The 14,778-nt window shown below is 46.8% G+C and overlaps 1 non-coding gene across 1 annotated transcript; it reads left to right on the plus strand.

Moving 5' to 3' along the window:
* Window positions 1-2,867: 2,867 nt before the first annotated feature.
* trnaw-cca (transfer RNA tryptophan (anticodon CCA)) lies at window positions 2,868-2,939 on the plus strand. The gene has a single exon. It is a non-coding gene; the product is annotated as a tRNA-Trp (tRNA).
* Window positions 2,940-14,778: the final 11,839 nt, after the last annotated feature.

The following is a 14,778-nucleotide window of genomic DNA, read 5'->3' on the forward strand; positions in this document are numbered from 1 at the left end:
GGTGACAGATTAGGAAAAGGGGAGGTGCAAAGAGACCTGGGTGTCATGGTACATCAGTCATTGAAGGGTGGCATGCAGGTGCAGCAGGCGGTTAAGAAAGCAATTGGCATGTTGGCCTTCATAGCAAGGGGATTTGAGTACAGGGGCAGGGAGGTGTTGCTACAGTTGTACAGGGCATTGGTGAGGCCACACCTGGAGTATTGTGTACAGTTTTGGTCTCCTAACCTGAGGAAGGACATTCTTGCTATTGAGGGAGTGCAGAGAAGGTTCACCAGACTGATTCGCGGGATGGCGGGACTGACCTATCAAGAAAGATTGGATCAACTGGGCTTGTATTCACTGGAGTTCAGAAGAATGAGAGGGGACCTCATAGAAACATTTAAAATTCTGACGGGGTTAGACAGGTTAGATGCAGGAAGAATGTTCCCAATGTTGGGGAAGTCCAGAAGCAGAGGTCACAGTCTAAGGATAAGGGGGAAGCCATTTAGGACCGAGATGCGGAGAAACTTCTTCACCCAGAGAGTGGTGAACCTGTGGAATTCTCTACCACAGAAAGTTGTTGAGGCCAATTCACTAAATACATTCAAAAAGGAGTTAGATGAGGTCCTTACTACTCGGGGGATCAAGGGGTATGGCGAGAAAGCAGGAATGGGGTACTGAAGTTGAATGTTCAGCCATGAACTCATTGAATGGTGGTGCAGGCTAGAAGGGCCGAATGGCCTACTCCTGCACCTATATTCTATGTTTCTATGTTTCTATGTGCTGCCCCTGGGCTCCTGGCCCTGAACTCATGCCTACCCTGGGCCCCGATCACATCCCTCCACAGTCTCTCGCCGCTCCTTCGCCCCGATCTCACCGCTCCTGCTGTATCTACCCACGCTCCAATCACTGACCTGGACCTTGATGACGTCACACTTCGCTGCCGCCGCCCTCCTGCACCAGCTCGCGCTGCTCCCTGGAGTAGTCTCGCGGGACCTCCAAGCTGCTCCCAGGGCCGCTCGCCGTTCCTTTTATGGCCCCGACCTGCCGCTGGTGTTCTACCGTTAGTGTATCCAGGCTGTGGGTGGCCACCCCGAGCGCAGCAGAGGGGTTTCTGCATTAGTTCTGGGTGGGGACAGTATCTTTCCCCTTCTCTCTTCCTCTTGTCTGTATCCCTGTGCTTTTATTTCTCTATTTATTCCCCCTGTCTCAGTTTCTAGTGTTTAAAAGGGAACAAGAGATGAAATTGGTGTCACTGCGGAACAATTTATCTCACTCAAAGTTAGATGCACTACCGTTGCACCATGAGGTCTAGGTAGCTAGCCGTTGATATTCAGGTTCATATATAAATATATATAAATATATCTACATGTAACATAACTGTTCCCTGGTGGTCGAGGTGTTAAGATCCGGTGAACTAATCTGGTTTCGATCTTCGATCAGTTCATTGCATTAAAATAATTGAGGTCTGTGAGACGATTAATAATTGCTGTAATCGCCATGAATACCAATACGTTCTGTGATAGACCAAACTTACAGACTATCTGGCTTCACCTGTCCTTTGCCGGGCACGTGTTCCGGGTTTAATTTTGTGAACTGGGTGAGTTCACTGATCGCGGGGAGACGGTAGGAGCCTCTGTGACCCAACTGTGAGGATGTGGAAGTGAACACGGTGGCTGGGTGATCCGTGACATTTCTGTAAAGGGCAGCGGAGGAGAAGGATTGAGAACTTTCAGTGTGGGACAGAAGTTGTTTAAGGTGAGCCAACACATTCCCGATCAGCACAGAGGGAGCTCACTGGTCAGCTCCCCCCTGTTGGGGTTGCTGTACGAGAGGTTTCTGTAGTACAGCGGTTGTCATGTTTGCTTTACATGTGACAGGTCCCTCGTTCAATCCTGGTCACGAACTTTATGTTTAAACTTGCTATAGAGGAACAATCAGAGGCGAGTTTATTCTCCTGGCAAATGCTGCCTGACCTGCTGAGATTTCCAGCATTTGCTGTTTTTATTTTCTATTTATTCTCCTGGCAAAAGGGCTCCCTTATTCCTTAATTGCTCTTTATTTCACTTCAATAAATAGATAACTTTCAGTGAGAGAAAACGGATCCACCGGGGATCTTTCGCGTGTGAGGCCAACGTGATATCCGCCACACTGCAACCAATATAAAGGATGAACTCACAAATATCACGGGCAGTGCAGTCTGGTCAACGTCAGACCCTCCTTTCTTATTCAGCAGTGGCACCACAAAGTTTAATTAAAGATATAAATACAAGTAACACTTCCAAATCTTTTCACTGTAAAATTCTTTCACTTTATTTGAAATCCGACTGCATTGAATCTGAAAATGAGCACCGTGGGATTTTATCCTCACTGCTGATTCTATTTTCTGTGCACGGTAGGATTAACCGGTGCTGTTAAATTTGACAAAAGTTGCCCCAGATTCCTGGTGTTATCGGCAATGAAGGTTTTGAACCAGAATCCTAAAATACAGCGTGTAAAATGGGTCAACATGCTGAAGAAAATAAGAACATAAGAAATAGGAGCAGGAGTCGGCCATACGCCCCTCGCGCCTGCTCCGCCATTTAATACGATCATGGCTGATCGATCATGGACTCAGGTCCACTTCCCTGCCCGCTCCCCAAAGCACAGGACAAATGATTGAAGTATCCGACTGTCCCTCAGTTAGCATTTTTTTCATTGTGCAAAAGAAGGTGAGGGGTTAATTAATGATGCTTTCCCATGAAAGCAACACAAGTGTTTCAGAAAAAAACATACGGTGACTGGCAGGTGAGCGTTTCTTCTGACACCTGGTGGGAATGGGCGGGGATTTTAAAGCCACTTGTATTGTGAAACCTTCATATAGACGAACATCCCAGGCTCCTTATGTAGACCTTGTGGTGCAATAGTAGCATGTCTGACTCCAGATCAGAAGGTTATGTGTTCAAATCACGTTGGGGTCGCTGTATTTTTGGAAATTGTTCTTCCAGAATTAATATTTTTTTTGCTGTTTGGCAATAACCAGACCCTTGCTCCAAGGTTTGTCTCACTGTTTCCCCGGTGTCAGGCAGAGATACGCCTGCTGCCCTCATTTATTTCATGTGACAGGACACAACAGTTCAAAATCACCCTGGAGGTGGCCACACACAGCACTGAATAGTCAGGATGTCCGAGCGGTCTCAGGTGCTGTGTTCAATTCACAGTCTCCTCTGGAGGTGTGGATTTGTATCTGACATTTCTTACTTTTGATCATTTCGTGAATCTCATTGTTTGACACCACGACTAACTCCTAAAAACTGGGATTCAGCAGTTCACCTGCTCGCTTCACATTTCCGTCTGACCTGGTGCTGAAAGTGGAGATGTTTCCGCAGTGTCGCGGTTCACATATTTGCCTCACAAGTGAAAGCTCACTGGGCGGGAATATTTTCTGTAGCTTTCTCCTCATGCATGCTCAGGGGCAAGTTTGTTCTCCTGTGAAAGGTCATAAGATCATAAGTATGGAAGGATTAGGGGCTGGAGTAGGCCATTCGGCCCCACAAGCCTGGTCCACTATTGAAGAATTCCTGGCAGTTCCTCGACAGCAAGTTTAAACATCTGGTTATGTTCCTAACATCATTTGAACCGCAGTGTTTCCGTAGCGTCGTTGTTATCACGTTCGCTTCACACGCGAAAGGATCCCGGGCGGAACGTGATTTTTGAGACTATTTTTGCCGTGAAATAAATTGAACAAATGTCGCCCCAGATTCCTTGTCACATGAGCAATAAACATTTTAAATCAGTCTCCTAAATACAGAGTGTTATGTCTTGAATAAAGAATCTGACCAGATACTGCAAACTGAAAGTAAGGTGTGGCCGTCATCCTTTATTACAGGTCTCCAGTGTGCCTCTCCAACCTGTGAGGCCTCCTGATGGATTGTGGGATCCCTTGGGACTCCAGTGGATGAGCCCTCTGATGGTTAAACAAGGTATTTACAGGTTTATATATGTAACAACACTCCCCCTGCACCGCTAACCCCAGCCTCCTCAAAGTCAGTAGTGTAACTATTTACAATTTGAGTCAATCTGTGGCCTTCCTTTCCCTGTCTGATCGTCTCGGTGCAAATGCTGGTTTTGGTGAATCATTTGTAGGGCCCTCGCTGGCCTGCTGGGCGTGGTGAGTCCTGCTGGGCTGCTGCGGGTGATGGGTTCTGCTTCGTGGTCAACCGCTGGGTTGATTGCCACTTGTGTGTGTGTTGGAGGAGCGAAAAAGGTAGAGTCTATTGTGGGTTGTTCTGGATAGTCCGTGAATCTGAGTTTGGTTTGGTCCAAGTATTTCTTGCAGGTGAGTCCATATGAAAGTTTGACCAGGATCACGCTACTCCTCTCTTTGGCCACGACGGTGCCGGGAAGCCACTTGGGACCTTGTCCATAGTTCAACATAAATACAGGATCATTAACCTCGATTTCGTATGACACATTTACTTGATCATGACATGTATTCTCTTGAAGCCGCCTGCTCTCTACCTGTTTGTATCGATCAGGATGAACTAACGAGAGCCTTGTCTTCAGTGCCCTTTTTTTGAGCAGTTCCACGGAGGGAAACCCAGTGAGCGAGTGGGGTCTTGTGCGGTAACTAAGCAGGACTCGGGATAGGTGACTCTGCAGTGAGCCCTCAGTTACCCTCTTCAAGCGCTGCTTGATTGCTGCACTGCTCTCTCTGTCTGACCATTGGATGTTGGTTTAAACGGGGCAGATGTGACATGTTTGATCCCATTGCGTGTCATGAACTCTTTGAACTCAGCACTGGTGAAGCACAGCCCATTGTCACTGACAAGAATGTTAGGCAGGCCGTGCATGGCAAACATGATCCTCAAGCTTTCAATGGTGGCAGCGGACATCATCTCACATTCAATCCACTTGGAGTACGCATCGACAACCACAAGGAACATTTTACCCAAGAACGGGCCTGCATAGTCGATGTGTACCCTAGACCACGGTTTGGTGGGTCAAGACCAAAAACTTAGCAGCGCCTCCCTGGGTACATTGCTTAACTGCGAGCATGTATTACATCTGTGAATGCAGGACTCTAAGTCCGCATCGATACTGGGCCACCACACGTGGGATCTGGCTATGGCTTTAGTCATTACAATGCCTGGGTGGGTACTGTGGAGATCACTAATGAAAGTGTCCCTGCCTTTTTTTGGCACCACTACTTGATACAGTCTGCCTGTATGGACATTTTATCTCTGCGCCGCTGTTGCGGCTTTATTTCTTCCTGCATCTCTAACGGAACACTTGACCAACTCCCGTGGAGCACACCGTTTTTTACTATGGACAATGAGGGATCCTGGCTCATCTAGGTTCTAATCTGTCGGGCGGTAACAGGTGATTGCTCACTCTCGAATGCTTCCATTACCATAACTAAATCTGGGGGCTGTGCCATCTCCACCCCTGTGGTGGGCAATGGCAGCCTACTGAGAGCATCGGCACAGTTTTCTGTGCCTGGTCTGTGGCGGATGGCGTAGTTGTATGCGGACAATGTGGGCGCCCATCTCTGGATGCGGGCCGATACATCTGTATTTATCCGCTTACTTTCAGAAAAGAGGGAAATAAGTAGCTTATGGTCAGTTTCCAATTCAAATTTGAGCCCAAACAGATAGTGATGCATTTTTTTTACTCCATAAACACATGTTCACACTTCTTTTTCGATCATGCTGTAGGCCCTCTCAGCCTTAGACAGACTCCTGGATGTATAAGTAACCAGTTGCAATTTCCCAGATTCATGAGCTTGATGCAATACACACTCAACATCGTATGACGACGCATCACATGCTAGCACCAAACGCTTACATGCATCATACAGCACAAGCAATTTGGTTGAGTATAACAGTTTTCTAGCTTTTACAACGGCATTTTCTTGGCTTTTACCCCATACCCATTCGTTTTCTTTATGCAGTAAAGCGTGCAGTAGTTCGAACAGTGTTCTGAGACCCGGTAAGAAGTTACGAAAGTACTTCAGGAGTCCTGGAAACGACCGCAGCTCCGTCACGTTCTGTGGCCTTGGTGCGTTGTCGACTGCCTCCATCTACGAATCGGTGGGCCTGATGCCGTCCGCCGCAATTCTTCTCCCAAGGAACTCCACTTCGGGCGCCAGGACAATGCACTTCGAGCGTTTTAACCTTTGCCCCACGCGATTAAGCCGACTAAGAACCTCCTCCAGGTGCTGCAGATGCTCATCTGTGTTCCGACCTGCAACCAAGATGTTGTCCTGGTAGACCATGGTGCGCGGGACCGAATTTAGTAAGCTTTCCATGTTTCTCTGGAATTCTCTGGCTGATCGAATCCCAAATGGGCATCTGTTGTGAATGAAGAGATCTTTGTGCGTGTTCATGCAGGTGAGGCCCTTCGATGATTCCTCCAGCTCCTGCGTCATGTAGGCCGAGGTCAAGTCCAGCTTCGTGAACGTCTTTCCTCCGCCAGCGTTGCAAAAAGGTTGTCTGCCTTTGCTAGTGGGTATTGATCCTGAAGGGAGAAACATTTGATAGTTACTTTGTAATCACCACAGAATCTGACGGTGCCCTCTCCCTTGAGGACTGGAACAATCGGACTGGTCCGCTCGTTGAATTCGATCGGCAAAATGATGCCATCTCGTTGCAGCCTGTCCAGCTCGATCTCCACCCTCTCTCTCATCATGTACCGTACTGCTCTCACCTTGTGACGGATAGGTCGCGCCCCGGGGATTAGGTGGATCTGCACTTTTGCTGCTTGGAACTTCATGATGCCTGGTTCGAACAACGAGGGGAATTTGTTTAAGACCTGGGCAGACGAAATGTTGTCGACGGGCGAGAGCACCCGGATGTCGTTCCAGTTCCAGCGTATATTCCCCAGCCAGCTCCTGACGAGCAGCGTGGGGCCATCGCCCGGTACCACCCAGAGTGGTAACTTGTGTATCGCTCCATCGTAGGGTACCTTTACAGTAGCACTGCCGATTACGGGAATCAGGCCCTTTGTGTAAGTTCTCAGTTTAGTGCGAATGGGAGTAAGGACTGGCCTTGAGGCCTTGCTGCACCACGATTTATCAAAAGTCTTTCTGCTCATAATGGACTGGCTCGCGTCCATGTCTTGCTCCATTGACACCGGGAGTCCATTTAATTCAACCTTCAGCATTATCGGGGGCACTTTGTGGTAAATGGATGCACCCCATATACCTGTACCTCCTCGGTCTGATGCTCTGGTTCGTTGTGATCTGCCGTGGATTTGCCCTCCTCTGCAACATAGTGGTTTGCAGGATTAGCAGTGTTTGCAGCTTGCCTGCACATTCGTTGCAAGTGTCCCATTGTTCCACAGCCCTTGCAAACGTATCCTTTGAAGCGGCATGAATGGAAATGATGATCACCCCCGCAGTGCCAACAAGATGTTAATGGCGTAGCATTCATCACCCTTGATGGTGGGCTCTGAGACATCTGCAGACGTACAGCAACAGGCATGTGAGGCCTGCCCTGTACGTAACGATTTGAAAACAACATTACTTTGTTCACAGTACTTGTACAGCACTCGTGTGCTGAGAGATTTGTTTGGTATTGTCACTGGTGGCGATGAACGCTTGGGCTATCGCGATGGCCTTACTCAAGGTTGGGGTCTCGACTGTCAAAATTAGTTGACAAAGTATTACTTCATGGCCAATGCAAAGTACAAAGAAGTCCCTGAGCATGTGCTCCAAATGTCCTTCAAATTCCAAATGCCTGCAAGGTGTCTTTGCTCGATGACATAGCTCACCACTTCCTGGCCTTCAGACCTTTTGCACATGTAGAACCGGAACCTCGCCATCAGAACGCTTTCCTTCAGGTTAAGATGCTCCTGGACCAGTGTGCACAAATCAACATACGATTTCTCTGTGCGTTTCGCTGGAGCAAGCAGCTTTTGTATGAGGCCATAAATGGTGCCCCGCAAACAGTGAGGTGAATCGCCCTTCCTTTGGCAGCATTCGCTTCTCCTTCCAGCTCGCTGGCCACGAAGTATTGGTCAAGTCGCTCCACTAAGGTTTCCCAATCATCTCCCTCCGAAAATTTCTCCAGGATGCCCATTGGTCTCTGCATCGTTGCGGTGGGGTTCGTCATCTGTATCTCATCGCCAGTTGTATTGCATGAATAAAGAGTCTGACCAGATACTGTGAGCTCAAAGTAATTTGTGAACTTAGTCTTTTATTGCAGGTCTCCAGAGTGCTTCTCCAGCCTGTGAGGCCTCCTTAAGTACAAGTGCTCCCAAGGGATTGTGGGATCCCTTTGGACTCCAGGGGATGAGCCCTCTAGTGGTTAAACAAGGTATTTACAGGTTTACAGACATAACACTAGTTTGCATAAGTTCTATGCAAATTGAAAGGGCTCATTCGGTATTTAAACGTGGAATCTCTCGCAAATTGCCATTAACAACCCTGAAGTGAGAATCATATCCCTGGTCCAACGAAACAACTGCTTGACAAGAATGGCGATAAAGTGTAACCATTATAAAAGCATGTTATTGTGTGTATCTATTCATTGCAGCAGGAGCACACGAGACCGAATCAGTGACTTTGCATTTTTGACCTGTCTTCTGAAGCGCCGCACGGTCCCACTCCGACAGTCAATGAGCTGTTGGGACGTTAGTGTATTTAGGCTGTGGGTGGCCACCCCGAGCGCAGCAGAGGGGTTTCTGCATTAGTTCTGGGTGGGGACAGTATTTCCCCTTCTCTCTTCCTCTTGTCTATATCCCTGTGCTTTTATTTCTTTGTTTATTCCTCGTCTCAGTTTCTCGTGTTTAAAAGGGAACAAAAGATGTAATGGGTTTCATTGTCGAAAAGAATTTCTCTCACTCAAAGTTAGATGCACCACCGTTGCACCATGAGGCCTAGGCAGCTCGCCGTTGATATTCAGGTTCATATATACATATATATAAATATATCTACGTGGTCGAGGGATTAAGATCCGGCGCACTAACCTGATAACGATACTCGATCAATTTGTCAAATTAAAAATAATTGAGGTCTGTGAGTAGATTAGTAATTGCTGTAATCACCATGAATAACCCCATTACTTTCTGTTACGGACCGAGCTTACAGATTCTCCTGTTTCTCCTGCCCGTTGCTGGACACGTGTTCCGGGTTTAATTTTGAGTTCGCTGATCGCGGGGAGATGGTGGGAGTCTCTGTGGCCCCACTGTGAGGATGTGGAAGTGAACACGGTGGCTGGGTGATCCGTGACCTTTCTGTAAAGGGCAGCGGAGGAGAAGGATTGAGAACTTTCAGTGTGGGACAGAAGTTGTTTCAGGTGAGCCAGCACAGAAGGAGCTCACTGGTCAGCTCCCCTCTGTTGTGTCTGTTGTGTCAGCTTTGCCAAAGGTTTCCGTAGTGCAGTGGTTATCACCTTTGCTCAATATGTGAAAGGTCCCTGGTTCAATCCCGGGCGGGAACATTATGTTTAAAGTTGCTATAGTGGATCAATCCGAAGCGAGTTTCGTCTCCTGGCAAATGCTGCCTGACCTGCTGAGATTTCCAGCAATTGCTGTTTTTATTTGCAATTCATTCTCCCGGCAAAAGTGCTCCCTTATTCCTTAATTGCTCTTTATTCAATAAATAGATAACTTTGAGTGAGAGAAAACAGATCCACCGGGGACCTTTTGCGTGTGAGGCCAACGTGATATCCGCTACACTGCAGCCCATCAAAGGGCGAGAAACCATTGAATATAAAGGATGAGCTCACAAATATCAGGGGCAGTGCAGTCTGATCAACGTCAAACCCTCCTTTCTTATTCAGCAGAGGCATGAACGGGAGTCAGACGCCACAAAGTTTAATTAAAGACACAAATTCAAATAACACTTCCAAATCTTTTCACTGTAAAATTCTTGCACTTTATTTGAAATCCTACGATGTTGAATCTGAAAATGAGCACCGTGGGATTTTATCTTCACTACTGATTCTATTTTCTGTGCATGGTTGGATTAACCGGTGCTGTTAAATTTGACAAAAGTTGCCCCAGATTCCCGTTGTCATAAGCAATGAAGATTTTGAAACAATCCCCGACAAAAATTGTGTAAAATGGGATCTGGTTTAACAGTTAACATGCAAAACACAGAAGAAATGATTGAAGTATCGACTGTCCCTCAGTCAGCATTTCTTTCATTGTGCAAAAGATGACATTGGGTTAAGTAATGATGCATTCCCGTGAAATAAAAACAAAAGTTCAACAAAAAAACGGACGGTGACTGGCAATTGAGCGCTGCTTCTGACTCCGAGTGAGAATGGGCGGGGATTTTAAAGCCCTTATTTTGAGGAACGTTCATATAGATAAACATCTCATATTCGTTGTGCAGAGCAAGTGGTGCAACGGTAACACATCTCACTCGAGATGAGAACACTGCTATCGAAATCATGTCAGGGTTCCTGACCATTGGGATAATTCCGGAATCAATATTTTCTTTACTGTGTCTTAATAACCAGACCCTTGCTCCAAGGTTTGCCCACTGTTTCCCCGGTGTCAGGCAGAGATACGCCTGCTGCCCTCATTTATTTTATGTGACAGGACACAAAAGTTCAAAATCAACCTGCAGGGGGCCAGACACAGCAGCACCGAGTCAGGATGGCTGAGCGGTCAAAGGTGCTGTGTTTGGATTGCAATTGCATGTGGAGGAGTGGGTTCAAATCCAATGTCTGACACTTTCTGCTTTTAATCATTAAGCGAAACTCATTGTTTGACACCTCGACCAACTCTTCAAAAGTGGCATTCTGCAGTTCACCTGCTCGCTTAACATTTCCGTCTGACCTGGTGCTGAAAGTGGAGATGTTTCCGCAGTGTAGCGGTTAACACGTTCGCCTCACACCCGAAAGCTCACCGGGCGGGAATATTTTCTGGAGCTTTCTCCTCATGCATGCTCAGGGGCGAGTTTGTTCTCCTGTGAAAAGTCATGAGATGATAAACATGTAAGGATTCGGATCCCGAGTCGGCCATTCGGCCCCTCGAGCCTGGTCCACCATTCAAGAAGATCCTGGCAGTTCGTCGACAGCAAGTTTAAACATCTGGGGCGGAGCCAACAGGCGCCTGGCTGCAATCAGCGACAAAAACCAGCATTTGGCAGAAGCCCCACTCGATCAATTGGGAGAGCATGAAACTATTAAGCTTAGGGTCGCTGGTTCGAGCCCCACGTTGGGGCTTTTTGTTAAATGTTATCCTACATTCACCGGAAAACATCATTAATTAACCTATGATCTTCATTTGCATAATTAAAGAAATGCTAATTGAATGAGAGTCAATAATTGAATAATTTTGGACAAACAAGTGAAAGACACCTGGTGCTGGTGGGCAATTTTGTTGCCTTTGTCATTGATGCTTGATCTACAAGTCTCGTTATCAAATCGTGTGCTCAACCGTCAGTTACCTGTTACAAATCAGCGGAGGAGAAACTAGTTTGTTGTCTAATGCTGCCTTTGCCTGCACAATGTGTGCTGAGATTATCTGTGCAATATGCATTCAGCAGGATGAATAAAAGCAACGCTTTTTGAAATGCAGGCAATGCATGTTTTGCACTCAATAAAAAGTTGCATTTTCTTTTCATGCCAAGTATTTTGCATAAGTGCATTGCAATGCCAATGCACTTTTTACCTGGCAAGACTGAAGTACAAGCTGTGATGAACAGTGTGAAACAGAAACAGCTACTTGAGAACCCATAGCCTCGACGGTATCTGTGTGAATTGCTCTGCATCGATAATTAGCAGAGCGTAAAGTGGGGAAACTGACGGTGTGGATGAGAAAATGCTGAGCCAAAGTGTAATGTTGGAGATGATCTTGTTTTTGAGAAATGTTTCATAGAATTTGGCATCGTTGGTTCCATGGTGTAATGGTGAGCACTCTGGACATGAATCCAGGGATTGAGTTTAAATCTCGGTGGAAACTGAATGCTTGCTGTTGCAGATGCTAAAAATTTGGGACAAACAACTGAGAGACACCTGGTGCTTGTGGGCAGTTTTGTTGCCTTTGTCATTGATGCTTGATCTGCAAGTCTCGTTGTCAAATCCTGTGCTCTGTGTTAGCACAGTCCCGCATTGCTGAACTCTTTGCTTCAACATGCAGTCTGAAGTTTGGATTAAATAACAGGAAGATTGAAGTTTGGATGGTAAAGAGACTGTTAGACAATGTGGTGCCTTGCAGCCAGTGAGATGAGTAACTGGTCATTGTCTGGATGTTAAATATTTGAGTACCTTGTTACGGTGGGAATAATGGAAACTCAGGACGAAACGATTTTATGATGTCTGTATGTTCAGTATTTGAGTGTAACCTTGTTACTATTTAATGACATCTGCAGGTTAAACAAGCAATATTAAGTCTGTCTGTTACAAGATTCAGAAAGCAGTTAGTCAGGATTGTCTAAATGGAACGAATAAGAGTTCAAAGGCTTTTTCAGTATAAAGTTGACATTTATGGACTGCAGAGACATAGACAGCAGAGACACTGGACATTCGGAAGGTGTGTGTCTCAAGCAGCCACGGAAATCGAAGCAAGCTGCCTTTGTGAAGTGCTCTCAGTAACTTTCACACTTGGTTTGTTTAGTATGAACGTTTAAATAAAAGACCCGATCCTGCCTTTACTACAACGGAGTGTGCGGGTAATTCGACATTAAAAGCAACAAAGCGAAAAGAGCAAGACAGCCGTTTACAACATTTTGGTGACCCCGACGTGATTTTCAAAAGTGCGTTGGCTTATTCGAAGTCCCCGACATGAAGCAGAAAGTTGGCTGAGTTGTTGGAAGAAGTGTTTCCCACACATCAGTTCGAGGGGTGAGCATTCTCTTAGTTGTCGTGATTAAAGGGATCTTCAGATAGTAATGGGAGGCTCAGGGGATATTTCAGTTGAGCTCCAGCCATTTCTTAATGAGTGGATTGAGTCGAAAGGGGGAACTTATGGGATAAGACAGGAAACAATGACAGGAGGATGGAGAGAGACACGGCAGTCCTTAGTGAAGAGTGTCCAGTTAAAAAAGATTAAAGTGTTTGGGTTAAAAAGTGATAAAAAGAGAATAGCGTTCGTGTTGCATTGTCTCATGCTGGGGATTCAAACGTTAGGAGAAGAGGCTGAGGCTCGAGATAGGGAAGTCTCAGAACTCAGAGAGCAGCTAACAGCAGTGAGTAAAGAAGTAGAGAATTGGTGACTTCAGGCACTCGGGGCAGCCAGGACTGTTCTGACGCTGAATCAGCATCTTGCTGATGAACAGAAGCGTAAACAAGATCTAGAGAAAGGAATATCTAAGCTGCAGCAGATGGTGGTATTAGGTTGCCCACGGAGACAGCAATTGATAAAGCTGGGTGGTGTTCGGAGGATTCCCCGGGTCTGAGAGTTGAAAAGGGGATTAAGGGACAGGGAGAATGCCCATGGTTCCCATCCACAGCTCCTTTGTCTTCTCTGACTTCGGAGCCTCGAACCCGTGCGGTTCGTGTGGCAACGTTAGGATCGGAGACGGAGCACTTAAATGCCTCTTCGGTTACTCAGGCGCTTAACACCCCACAACATTACACACGACCTTCCGGTAATGTGGAGAGTGGGGGAAGCACGCTCGAGCGGACAAGGCCAGAGCAGGATCATGATTCCTCTACTCCCTGTGGAGCTCGTGAAGGGAACACGACCTTAAGTGGTTTTGGGGATACCTGGTATGAGCGAGGAGGGGGTCAAGTTACAGGACATGAGAGCTATCCTTCGTGAAGTGGGACCTGCACCTCTTCAGGATCTTAATAAGTTTGCCCAGTGGTGGTGTAATATTCTGGGATGGTGGCAGTCTGGGACATATCAGAGAAACCGAGGGTTCACATGGTTCTGTGAGCTTTAGGGAATCACTGGGGAACGGGAGTAGGTTTTGAAACAACTTCCAGGTCTCATGCTTGGTAGAATAATCGCTGCAATCTTTGTTACTCACTCAGGGCCACAGTTAATAAAGCGGCTTGCATTATTACCAGGGGAAGGACCCAGGGAGGCTGGGTAATGTATATTCCAGTTGTGTAAAAGTTTGGGAAGTAATTGGATTGATATCAGTCATTATGGGAATAGTACACATAGAGAGATCATTTTGATTCTCCTACCCCCGTCAGTAGTTCTGGAAGTAGATGCCTGGGGTGGGGACGAACGTTTTGATAAATGGTTGGCAAGGGTAGAAAGCTTGTATCAGGGAGCTGCAGGAATTTCAGTCATGGAAGTGAGACAGGGGTGACAGCGATGGAAGACAGAAGGGCCTGAGTGGATGAATCCCGCGAGGAGCCACATAAAAGGAGCAGGACCAGGTGGTGGTCGTCAGTTGCTAGAGGACAGGGATAGACTGGCTAAAGAATTGGAAAAGTTAAAAGAAAAGTTGAAGAATCAGGAAAGAGAAGCTGGAGTCACAGACAGGAATGATACCTCGGTTCAGTTGCTGAGGTTGGGGGTAGATTCCGCAGGTGAGGGAGGATCCTTATAGGGATGCCGCGCCTCAACCACACATGTCGTTCCTTTAGGACCCTTACTTCAGGATAGGGGTGGCCATACCCTTATCGAGGCTTGTGTGGAAGGGCAGCGGGAAATGGACACAGGGTCTGCCGGACAAATGAAGGTGCTCCTGGAGGAAGGGGATTCCCCTCTTCAGAGACATTTCCCCAACACCCCAGATACACGAGGAGCAGTTACTGAACAGTCAGAGATGAAAGCTGTGGGAGAAGCTTGTTCAGAAACATTTAAAGTTTCTGCAGGAATGGGCTGTCTCAGAACTGATGAGATGTTCAGTGAAAAGCTCAAATGTGGGAGTTACAAACATGATCTTAAAGGATGCGAAATAGA

Source organism: Pristiophorus japonicus, unplaced genomic scaffold (assembly GCF_044704955.1).
Source record: "Pristiophorus japonicus isolate sPriJap1 unplaced genomic scaffold, sPriJap1.hap1 HAP1_SCAFFOLD_794, whole genome shotgun sequence".
Lineage (NCBI taxonomy): Eukaryota > Metazoa > Chordata > Chondrichthyes > Pristiophoridae > Pristiophorus > Pristiophorus japonicus.